Source organism: Chrysemys picta, chromosome 1 (genome assembly GCF_011386835.1).
Source record: "Chrysemys picta bellii isolate R12L10 chromosome 1, ASM1138683v2, whole genome shotgun sequence".
Classification (NCBI taxonomy): Eukaryota; Metazoa; Chordata; order Testudines; family Emydidae; genus Chrysemys; species Chrysemys picta.
In genome coordinates this window covers 81,600,904-81,614,025 of record NC_088791.1, presented here as the reverse complement: position 1 = coordinate 81,614,025, position 13,122 = coordinate 81,600,904, and positions in this window count along the sequence as shown.

Sequence of the window (13,122 nt, the reverse complement as noted above, 5' to 3'; positions counted from 1 at the left end):
TCACAGATGCAGCAGATAATGCAAATGATTTGCATAGATGAAACCTGTCAACCTTTTGAAGCTTGCAATTATTCAAATTACTCACAGCTATTGAGTTTGCAGAGATAAAACCAACATTAGTGTCATCAATCCTGTTTCTCCAATATTCCATGGATTTCCCAAATTCTGTCATATCTAGTATTGGGGGTAGCCGTGTTAGTCTGTATCTACAAAAACAACAAGACTAACACGGCTACCCCCTGATACTTGACACCATGCAAGGCACTAAATTTAGCTGTATGGAGTGGAAATCCATCAACCTCAACAAAAATATAAATTTGTTAGTTTTTAAGGTGCCACCAGACTCCTTGTCATATCTAAAGTCTCTTAAACCTTGAATTTAAATGGGGAGTATGGTTTGACAGTTTGCAAATGCTTTCATGATTTATTAAAAAAGTTGATTTTTCCCCTAAAGCCATGTTTAATATTCCAGTGTTCAACATGCTCTGCAGACCAATTCTGTTTTCAAGTGTTACATGGTTGGTTTCACACTATACTGATTTTTGAGATGGATTCCAGCACGTAGAGCTAGTACAATCAGGTACCTTTTTCATTTTTGGTCTTTACATTTACATTATTCTCATTATCTAGAATGACAGAGAATGGGAGAATATAATTAACTTTTGACTTCTTCACCTCTAGACAATACCATCACAACTCCAGATCTATTAGTGTAATGAATTATCAATCAGAGGCAGACTTCGTTTGGTTTCAGCTAGTAAGCTGTTCTCAACATAAGTTCCTGGGGGGAAAAAACTCCTTATATGATAAGGCATTTGTCCCACAATGTGGGTTCTATGTCATAAATTTTAGTAAAATATCAATAGAAGCATTTTTACATTTCTACTGCAAACGCTGCAAGAACAGGGTACATTGATTTCTGCTTGCAAAGGGCCATATTCCCACAATGGAATTGATTAAAGAACCGCTTTTTTTTTAAAAAGTGCAGCCTAAATCTCCTCTGCAATGCTCATCCTGAGTAACTGGGCTGGACATCTTCAAGCAGGGCAGGAAACCTCCCTCCCAAGTTGTGCAGCTTCTATATAGGGGCTATATAGTGGCCTCAGTACACCTTGCCATAGGAGAGAGGCCCATCACAGATCCTCTGGCTTTATCCTCCAAGTGTTGTTGCACAAGGAAGTTCTGCAAAGTGGGTTCTGTGCTGCACAGAAGGTCCACGTTTCTTGTAAAACCCACCCCAAACCCAGCCCCCTTCTGTTCGTGGACCTAACTCTGCTGCCAGAGGAGTAGGCTTGCAGAGGCAAGAGCGGGAGTCATTTCTAACAGATCTGGAACCATCAAAAGCCTCAGCTTCAGGCTAGCTCCAAAGGAAAAGACTTTTTTAATTAAACTATTTAAGATACAGACCCACCCTGTGGGAGTTCCCTGTGCTCGTATAGAAAGAAGTGATGCTATCATTAATGGTTTCAGAGAAAACTGGGGAATATGGACCTCAGGTCTTGGCATATAACCATAGGCGTGAGTGCTTTTAAAATTATTAGCCTATATCTTCAGATACCCTGAGCTCACATTTCGTTTATCTCGGTAGCAAGGGGAGACACAGATGGCTAGAGGTTGGTGGAAAGTTTTCCATCAAAACTCTTTTTTGGGATGGAAAATTTGGGTTTTTGATTAAATGAGAGGTGGGTTTTTGGTTTTTATGTTGGTTTTTTGTGTGTGTATGGAAATGTCTGCTTTTCTTGAAAATATTTTTTCCATCAGAAAACTGAACATCCAAACACCAAAAATTTTCAACAGAAAAGGTTTTCAGGCTCTTTTTTGTGTGTGACAAAGTTGCAATTTCCTGTTAAGGTTCGAGGAGGGGGAACCTCTCTTTTCAAGCAGCTCTACCAGTGGCTGCAAATCCTCTTTTCACCTCACTCAGTCTAAGGACTAGTCAGGGGACCAAACTGGCCCCCCCAGGGTAAATTAAAGCAGCCAAGGGATGACTCAGAGTCTATGGCCCCCAATAGAGCAGCAGACAATGGGTAGATCATTGCAGCTGCAAATTCCTCAGCTCCAGGACTGTCCCTTCTGCAGACTATCCAGGCCCTGTCCCCTCTAGCTGATGCTGTGCAGTAATGGAAGGGGAGACAGTGGAGCTGAGTTCTATGTTGATGGTGGTGCGGGGGAGCAGGGGGCATTCCCTGTGTGTCACCCCACATCCAATCTCCTCCCAATGCAGAGGAACCATGGTAGTTGTATTGCTTGGGGAACCTTTGGAGGAAGCAGTGGATTTGACTTTAAAACAAAACAACCACGACCCTTTTCAAGATTTAGAATCATTAATCTGTCTTAAATGACTCTCCAAGAAACTAGCAAAAATGGGTTGTGTAATGGAGATGGCCTAATAAAAACAGAGCAGAATTGAAGCTATTTTTGAGTTGTCTCCTTAAATAGGAGGTTGCCTAAGAATAACAACTACTATGTAACAGGTTTCAGAGTGGTAGGCGTGCTAGTTTGTATCAGCAAAAACAACGAGGAGTCCTTGTGGCACCTTAGAGACTAAGAAATTTATTTGGGCATAAGCTTTCGTGGGCTAAAACCCACTTCATCAGATGCATGGAGTGGAAAATACAGTAGAGAGGTATAAATACTAAGCATATGAAAAGATGACAATTGCCTTCCAAGTGCTTACAAATGGTAAGGCAACTCCCATCTTTTCATATGCTGTGCATTTATACCTCTCTACTGTATTTTCCACTCCATGCATCTGGAAGTGGGTTTTAGCCCACGAAAGCTTATGCCCAAATAAATTTCTTAGTCTCTAAGGTGCCACAAGGACTCCTCGTTTTAACTACTATGTATTCTGTCTTTTGCAAACTACTAGCACTGTCTAATTCTGCAACCAACAGAGAAGGAGCTACATTTTCTATCACCAGAGATACCCTCTTGGTTTCAAGAAACTTATTCAGACCCAGTGTTGCTCAGGGGAGGCTGTAAAAATGGTTTGGGTTATTAAACATTTTTTAAAAATCTGAACAAACTAAGTGTCCTGACCATGAAAATCTCCTTGAAATAAATAGGAATTCTATGGGTGTAATGTGTGGGATCAGGTCCTTAAGTGAAGCTATTTTATGAACCTGAGAAAGTCCAGCCATTAAAAATCCTTCTCCTTGCCCCATAACAATTTGCATGTGTTGTATGATTAATACACTTGATTGGATAAAGTATTAGATGGGCAATGTGTTCAAGGACACAGAACAAAGTGTATTTTAAAGATTAACACAGCTTCGGATTAGAAGCTGCTACTTCTGTTGGTGATAGTGGTGGGGATTCTTCTTTTTGGAATTTTTCAACAACATGTACAGTGATGAGAATGTGGGTGGGAAGACTTTTTGTGACTATAACCACTCGTGACTCTGCCATTATGGTTCCTGGAATACAGTTGCTAACTTCCTGCAGTCCCGATGGGCTGTTTCATTAAGACTCTGCAAGTTTATACATTTATTAACTTGATTTTTTTAAAATAATAATCAGCCCAAAATATCAAAACATATGGAATTCTTGATTCCTGCACTCTCCACAAAAAACATTCATTGTAAGTTTGCATGATAGATCAGAAAATCCTGGGAAAATTCAAGTAAGTCAACTGAGAAAATGAAATGACCAGAATTTCCCCCCTCTTTTTCTTCAAGATACTTGCTAATAAGTATCAAATGAAACTGCTTTCCATTACTCACATGAATTGTCCCACTGAAGTCAATGGGTCTACTTATGTGAATACAGGTTTGCAAGATTAGGCCCTAAAATAGGCAATATTTACTTCTGTTCTCTCCGGAGTGTTTGGGGATGGGAGAAAATATCATCAGTCTGGGAAGGTCATCTCAATAAATCATAACTAATAAGACATCTGCCTTTAAAATCATCATCACTTTGTCACTGTGCAATTTCCCACTAAATTAGTTTCCAGATGGGACATCAGGCCTAATCTTTTCCTACCAGCACTGATGCTTTGTGATTGCAAAATGGGAGCATTGGAAGGATAAAAATGCTCAGTGTGCATTAGTAATCAGATAAGGGCTCTGTTTAAAAAAAAAAAAGACAATTTTGAAAAAGCACTCATCACTGCATGTTCTCATCCCTGTGGACATTTATGCTACATAAAATAAACAGTCAACTAATACTTTTGCACTCTCAGCAAGATAGTTTTAGTTCTTCAAATAAGAGGTTAATTATTGTATTTTTGTTCATAAAAGCTATTAGGAAAAAAATAATATAGCAAAAGTTGCCAGTCAGAGAATTTCAGAGAAATCTAACAATTTTATCTTAATTAAAATGTTTCCCCAGAGGGATTAATTTTCCCTCAACATGCTGTTCATATGTGCTGGATGTTATCATCTTCATAATAATAATTAAACAAAATGCTGTCAATACAGTTGTCTTACCAGGTAATTTATTGTCATCTCCACATAAACCCTGTTCCCTGATGTCTTTATCACAGGTTTCCTATTTCATTTAGAATTACATTTTGCTGAACCATAATTATCAGTTATATAAGGGGAATAATTCCAGTTAGGTTTACTGCTGTTCTTTTCAGTACTAATTCATCCATGATTTTTTTTCTATGGGCCAAAATCTACTCAGTTACAAATGGGGGTTATTCTGGATTTATACCAGTTGCACCCAAGACAGGATTTGGTTTTCCGTAGTGTACCTGTGTTTAACTGCTAGAAATGTGACACTCATAAAAACATTGGACATGTTAATGTGAACAATAGGGCACTGCTTGATTAAATATACTGAAGTCTGTCATATACCTTGTGTAGCTGAAAGAGTGATTGTAGAGAGGCTTCTTGATGTTCCCTGTTTCAAGCTACTAAGGGTATGTCTATACAACCACTGGGAGGTGTGGTTACAGCACACCTGAGCATACTTGAACAAATTATTAAAAAAGGCAAATTGTGGACTAAGCATCAGAAAGGCCAGCTTAACAGTTTTCAAAACTACAGCCATCTCCACTGTATAACTTACACTTATCTAAGCAACCCAACTTGTGTTTTTTCCCCACTGTGAGAATTCAGGACAGCTGTGCTCTTATCCTTTGAACTAGGTTTCCTGGGCTATGTCCACACTACAAACTAGGGCTGTGATTTCCCCTGCTCATGTGCATGTACTCGTGCTATCTCTCATTGAGCTAGTGCAGATATAAATAGCAGTGTAGCTGTGGTAGCATGGTTAGCACCAGTGGAGACATGGCTTAGCTGTGCTAAATATGTACCCACTGGTTTCAGGCAGGTTTATACTCAGCACAGCTAAGCAGTGCCACTGCCTGTGCTACTGCAGCTACACTACTATTTATACTTGTGCCAGCTTGACGAGAGCTAGTGTTTGTGAACAGGGGAACCACTCCCCAAGTCCCTAGTGTAGACATAACCCTGCAGTGCTTTGCTTTCAAAAGTAACTTCCTTTTTTAAGTGCTTAAAACTGCTTGGACTTCATAGATCCAAAGTGAGAAATTCTGTTCTTGCCCAAAACTCTCAGTGGAGCTCCCTTGCCTGTGTTCTAGCAAAAGTTATTTCTTGACACGTGCCTTCCCAGTTCTACATGGAACATTGAAAGTTGAGCTGATCATCAGATGGAATTTCTGTCCCACGGGAAATTCCAATATTTCCGCATTTGTTTTCATCCCAAATTAGGACAAAAAGTTGAAACATCCAAATTTGTAATGAAACAAAAACAATCAAACCATTTCATTCCAGATCAGATCAACATTAATCCGTGTCTATCTGAGCCATTGTAGTGCTTCATGGGAGTTGTAGCTGTAGTCTTGTGCCCCTATTTTTTTGTCTGGACTGAGCTCCCTGGCCATAGCTCATAGCTCAGCCAGAGGCAGGGGCGGCTCTATGTTTTTTGCCGCCCCAAGCACGGCAGTCATGTGGATTTGGTGGCGTTTCTGCGGGTGATCTGCCGGTCCCGCGCCGAATTGCCGCCGAAGTTGCGCTGGTGCCTGGAGCCGCCCCTGGCCAGAGGGGGAGAAAACAGTGCATCCTGAGACATGTAGGCCAGCCTAGGACCCCAACCCATTGGCAAAAGTGGGGAGAGGAGGCACCTGAATTACATAACTCCAATGGGGTACTACAGGGCTCAGGCAGGTACAGATTAATGTCGAACCAATCCCAAACTAAATGTTTCCATTAGATCTTCCTGATGGAAGATTGAAGATTGAACATTTTTCAGCAAAAAATCAGCATTTTTCCATGGAAAATTTCAGTTTTTCAAAAACCCCATCTTTTACCCCCCCCCCCCCACAAATCAACAGAAAATCCCCAACCAGCTCTAATCGAATGTTGTCTCAAAGCAATAACTCCAGCTGGGGCCGGCATCTTGCACAAGCATAGAGGAGATATGATTTGGTTATATAACTCTCTCTGCTATGACTATCCTCAATATTCAGCCCTGCTACTCAGGCTAGGCACCGGGGTTTGAAGATTTACTTCTTAATTCCTGCCTCTGTTTCACTCACTGTATCCAAGTCTCATATTATATGAGTGTATGGTGTAATCTGGTGCTGAAGCAAGATTGGTGGTCTCACACTGTGCAATAAGGCATAGATCTTTGTGAGCAAATAGTTCAGTCTCCACACACTTAATATAGTGAAGTACTGTACAAACATATTACTGCAGAGTTTGGAGTATAACCCACTAAGGTTGACTGGATTGCTTGTTTTATGATGTTCCCAGAGGTTGTGGTTTGTTTAGTTTGTTTGGTATTAAGTGGTTTAATTGTGCCTGTAGGTGGGGGGTCTTTTTCATTTGCATAATTTTCTCATGGGACTACAGCTGATAATTTGGTGATTAATTATCCATATTACACACTGTTTATTTGGCCATCACTAGATTAATTTCTTTTTCCAAGCAAATCACTGTTCGATATGAATTTGCATATCTTGATTACATTTTAATGCCTTGGCTATTATTGTCTCTTCCCTGGGCACCTCATCAGATTAGAGAGAAGTGCTCAAGCAGGGAATGATGAAATGTCTTAAATGACATTGCACATCACTGGACACAACACGCACACTTTGTTTTAATGAAGAATGTGGGGCTTTGTTGTTATCAAGACGGTTATGAGATTTAAACTGCAGTTCTTCTATAGCTTTTTTGTATTAATTCAGTAAACATTTGAAGGGGGACATTTTAGAAAGATAAAATAAAGAAAAACCCATATTTATTCTACAGAAACCAAGAGCCTGAGTCAAAGCCCACTGAAATGAATGGGAAAAGACTCCCATTGATGCCAATCAGCTTTCAATCCGGTTCCAAGCTCTTCTGACATGCTCCTAGTTTTTTACTAACACTTGCAGAAGATGTCACCCCAATTTTGTTATAAAGACTTAGGTGTAAAATTCCTACACTGAGAGAATGTTTGGAACTTTATGGCAAGCTCTTGAATATACTTTAATAGAAACATGAATGCTGTCACTTGAAATAGGTTCCCTTTTTAAGCACGCTGCTTATTCAGAGTGTTTTGGGGTTAGTGTATTCTTCTGTTTGTATAGAACATTGTCATTCTCTTTCCTTCACTTATGAACTGTGGAGGCATTTCCAGAAAAGTAACCCCTTAAAAGCAGAACAGTATTTGTCATGGGAAGCTTCAGTTTTATTGTGATGACAGGAATGTCCTGTCTTCTGTTATGTTTGTTTATTTCATGATGGTAATGATCTCTACACAATATAAATTATAGAGTGCAATACAGTATTCCATACTGTAGTTTATAATAACTTTAATAGTAATTAATTCCATGGTTCTTTGCCATCAGAGGAAAGCAGTGAAGTACATTAGGTTCAGGGGTGGCTCTATGTTTTTTGCCTCCCCAAGCATGGCAGTCAGGCGGCCTTCGGTGGCACGCCTGCGGGCAATCCGCTGGTCACACGGATTCGGCGGCGTTTCTGTGGGTGATCTGCCAGTACCCACCACCGAAGCCGCAGGACAGGCGGACCTCCCGCACGCATGCCGCCGACGGCTGCCTCACTGCCGCCCTCCTGGCGACCAGCACGCTGCCCCCCGCAGCTTGCAGTCCCAGGCATGCGCTTGCTGTGTTGGTGCCTGGAGCTATCCCTGCTTAGGTTCTGTAAGCTTATGGTTAATTGTAGGCCAAAATGGGAAAAATTTATACACACATATTCACTCTTACAAACGTCTGAATCTAGTCCCATTTGAGCATTTTTCTTGCTGATAAGTGGGTCTCTAATCTATGTTCTCTGAAAGAAGAAAGCAAATAAATACAAATCCAATTGTTAAACCTGATGATCCAGGGAATATATCTATTTTATATTACTGCTTGCCTCATTCAGTGCTTTGAGCATTTTATTGCAATATGAATGTCAACTTCAATCTGCAAAACACTTTAAGGTCAAAACATTCAGGGCCTGATCCTGCAAACATTTAAACATGTGAATAACCTTAAATCAATGGGACTATTCACATGAGTAAAATTATTCACGTGTTAGTGTTTTCAGAATCAAACTTGTTCCTTGGCCAGTGGCTTTATGGAAAGACAACCCAGTCATCATGATGATTTACCAATACATAAATAGACACCACTGAAGGACACAAAGTAACAGCAGAACATTACTGGAATAAAAAAGCATCATAAATGGTTATGGATGTCAAAAATTAAAGGGCAGCTTAAAGTTCATGTGAGCTGCACAACTTCGCTTTATTTGTTGGTTGAAGTCCAAGTTTCATGGACTGCAATAATTTTTCAGAGCTGATTACTAATACAGATGTATTCCAGTATCAGCTTGGTGTTAATATTCCAAATGAGCCATGTTTTCTTACACTCAGTGAGGCAGGAAGAGCTTGTGTATGTCTGCACTACAAAAAAGGTGTGTTCTTAACTGAGGGTAGTAGCTTGAGTTCCAGCCCAGACTCCCCATTGGCTTTACTTAAATTGCTAACCCAAGTTAAAAGCTGGGATAGCAGCATGAGTAAAACTTATAGGGAAGCATGGGGTTGAACTCAAGCTACTACTTTGGGGGTGAAGAACATTCCCTTTTTATGTGTAAGCATATACCGCATGAAGCACAAAGAGCTTGGGTGAAATCCTGGCCCTGCTAAAGTAAACAGAAAAGCTCCTGTTGTCTTCAAGATAAATAGATTGGCTCACAAATATGATGTCTTTTTCTGTTCCAAATAGCACTTTGTGTTCTTCTTGGGGTATGTCTACACTTGTCAAAAACCAGGTTAGCTAACTCAGGTTAAAATTGCAGTAACGATTTAATTGGAATCAGTTTATTTTCTTTTAAATAATTATCTTATTTTTATTTAAACACTTCATAACACAGCAATGAGAGCCTGCTGTAAGCTGCAGACTGCCCCAGTCTGTTCTGCCCTCTCCATTTAGGAAGGTGGGGATCTGAATTGCAGTGTGATCTTTGGCTTCTGCAGCCTCCCCCACATCTTTACAGAACAACAAACGCATTGTCTTCAGAATAAGAACTGGTAACAGTTTATCTCCACAGAAGCCCTTTGGCTGGTTTTGAACAAGTAGGAACATAATGAAGAGCCTTACTGTACCTGTGAATATTGGGAAGTTGTAATGTAGCAGTTCATGAAACTTGCAGGCATAAAGTACTCCTTAACTCCCCAAAGATCAATTGTCATGGCCCCGATCTCATAAAATGTAGATGCATAATGTTATGTTCTTGACTTGCAAACAAGGTTTTATAATGATAGTATATTCTTCTTAGTTAAAAGATACTCTACTGAAGAGTTATGTGCACCTTCTTGTCCCAGCTGAAAAGCACTACAGTGGCGAGAGATGATGATATCCGTTATGAAATGTTACCAGTTTCCAGAATGAAAGGAGTTCAGAGACACTCAAAATGAGGTAGGTTCTTATAACTGCATAATTCAAGAAGTGAACGTTACCTTTGTCTGTGGAAATAAATGTCCCAAATGATTTGGTATCCTGTAATTTGCCAGGGTACCATTACGTGGCGATTCTATGTAGTACTTCAATAACAATAATACCTAACTCTTATATAGCACTTTCCATCAATAGATCTCAAAGTACTTTATAAAGGAGGTCAGTATTTTACAGAGAGGGAACTGACTCACATCTAGCAGACCAGGGAAAGAGCCAGGAATAAAACAAAAGTCTTCTGAATCCCACTCCAGTGCTCTCCCCCCTAGACACATTGCCTCCCAAATAAACACCCAAAGCAAAAGTTCTGTTCAATAAGGGGATGACAAAAATAGATTGGAAATGAGGGATGGGGAAGTGAGAACCCAGCCAGGTTGGTTGAATGGACATCTAACTAATGTCAACGTTTGAAAGATAGAGGGGTCTGACATGGAGGCAGTAACTTCTACTTTTTCTGTTTTTGCAAATTATCTGCATGGTTATTACTTGGAAATGTTCCTTAATATCATGTCTTTTCTGATAATATAATAGGAAAAGAAATCATTTTCTGGAAATGGTGGAAATCAGAAATGACTCTTAAAAACTTCCTGGGGCCTTTCTATTTCTTTTGTGGGCTAGTTTGAAGCCCACTAAATCCTTCCATTGTGTAAGACACCTGGAAGACTTACCTGTATGTAATACTGAAAACCCAAAAGGGCCAATTCTAGCTCCCTCCCATCCCAGCCTTTATATGCTGTTGTAGTGGTGTACAGGACACATGAAGTATCATACCCACTGTTAGAGACTTCATCCAGAGTGGTAGCACAAAATCTGTCCCTAATCATTGTTCTTTATATTAATACACTTTTATTAGAAAATGTGTTATATCATTGCTTTTGTATACATATCTACCTATGCACATACTTTACAGTGGAGTAATTTAAAATCATTATTTTATACAAAGCATTAAGGTCTTTGAGTTCATGTTAAAGTTTTTAACTTTTCATTTTCTTCCAAAATGGGAAGAGAGTAGTGTCTCTGGCAGATTTCACCAGTAATACTCATTCATATCTCTTTGTTTATAGAAGTTTGGTTTATTATTTAAATACCTCTTGTTGTAAATCAGATGTTCTTTAATCTAGCACATATAGTGCATCCCTTTGTATTCGGTTTCATATATCTTGGCTCAGATGTATTTTCCCATCTTCTTGTGAGAGTGTAACTGTACCAGCAAGTGATGATGTATGAATTTACTGTTCTGCATTAGAATCCAGCTTCCTACAATAAACCCTGTAATGGCCAACAGTGAATCTGGGTTAATTCTGTTTTATAAGAATACTCCCAAATTTTGAACAATTACACAGAAAATTGCAGATACGGTAGTTCCTATTTCTTGATGGCATCACCATCAAGAAGAAGATAACACCCCATTTGACCAGTTTGAGATTTACTATGTAGATAAATACATAAAAGCATGTAAATGATTATTTCATATTTGTAAAGGAGAGACTTCTGCTGTATTTTATTTGCCAACAAATATTCATCACATTATTGAAAATCCAGTTAGGTATTATCGAAAACATGTATAAGAGTTCACATCTGAAAGTTGTTAGATGAAATAAACATGGTCAGATGTGTGTGTGTGTGTGTGTGTGTGTGTGTGTGAATTCTAACAAATAGTTGTGATGGTTTTCTGTCAGACACCACAATCCTATCAATATGAGAAAAAAGAGCCTGGGAGATTTTTATCTGACAGAAATGAGCTCTCTAAAATTTTCAGAGCAGTCAAACTTTGGTGCATACACTGCACCACAACAGAGTACAAAGAATGACTAAGGATTGATACATGCCTGAAGGCTTATTCAACATCCTTCTTCATCTGCTCTCTTTTTAATCAGGGTGAAATTAAACCTTCTGCTAATCAGGATCAGACCCCTTGGGAACATGAAAGGGTCAGAATGCTGATTCAGCAAAGCAATTAAATGTGTACCCAAGTACTTTGCTGAATCAGGGCCTTAGTACCGATGGAAGAGCATTCCAAGTCCCTGGATTAGTTTTAATTTACTGCATGCACCAATATTTTTCTAACTTTCTCAATTTTACACACTGTTTGTACTGTTTTGGCCATATAATCTCTTCACTTTTGAATACGACTCTGACTTTTGTCAGTCAAGTTCCAGGAGATGAACCTTAAATTGTCAAAAGAACAGGAGTACTTGTGGCACCTTAGAGACTAACAAATTTATTAGAGCATAAGCTTTCGTGGACTACTGCCCACTTCTTCGGATGCATGAATTGTCACCATCCCTTTGCCTAAGAAAACATGTAATGTGAAAATACTTTTCCAAAATATTAGTCTCAAAGAGTGTGTTTTCAGTCAGAGGAGGGAGTGAAGCTACAAATAAGCCAGTGCTCACCTAGATGCAGTAAGGGTCCAATCCAATGGAAAGACTCCTATTGACTTCAATGGAGCTGGATCAGGCCCTAAATGTATCTGCATATACAGATTCTGGTCAACACACATGCTGTATGTTGCACATTATCATAAGAATCAGCTCCGATGTGAGAGACACCTATTATGATAAGCTAAAGAAGTAATGTAAAGGCAGCAAATATCTGCTCCAGCATGCATACGGACAGCAAGAGGGCAATAGAATATTAGATAATGGGAATGAAGTCTTCTGTAGTCAGAGCAAACAACCTATAGCATAATAGTTGAGGTTAATCAGAAGCTATCAAGATACGGTCATTTTATTTGGATTTTACTATGCACATTACTCTAATTACAATGGTAATTCTTAATAAAAACTTGTCAGTTACCTTAGATAACTTATCTCAACTTTCCTTGTAGTAAGCAAGAAGTACAGTGAATACTGCAAATACTGTGGTAACCGTATGTATTTATCTAAAGCAACTGTACACTTTTTTAAGGGTAAATCCTGTATATTTAATGAGCTAGATTCTGTCCAACAGCCATAAAGAGGTACAAATGACCAGAGAAACCAGGTAAGATTCATACTTAGGCCTGGTCTACACCACGACTTTAATTCGGATTTAGCAGCGTTAATTCGAATTAACCCTGCACCCGTCCACACAACGACACCATTTAATTCGAAATAAAGGGCTCTTTAAATCGATTTCTGTACTCCACCCCGACGAGCGGAGTAGCGCCAAAATCGATTTTAGCATTTTGAATTAGGGTTAGTGTGGCCGCAATTCGATGGTATTGGCCT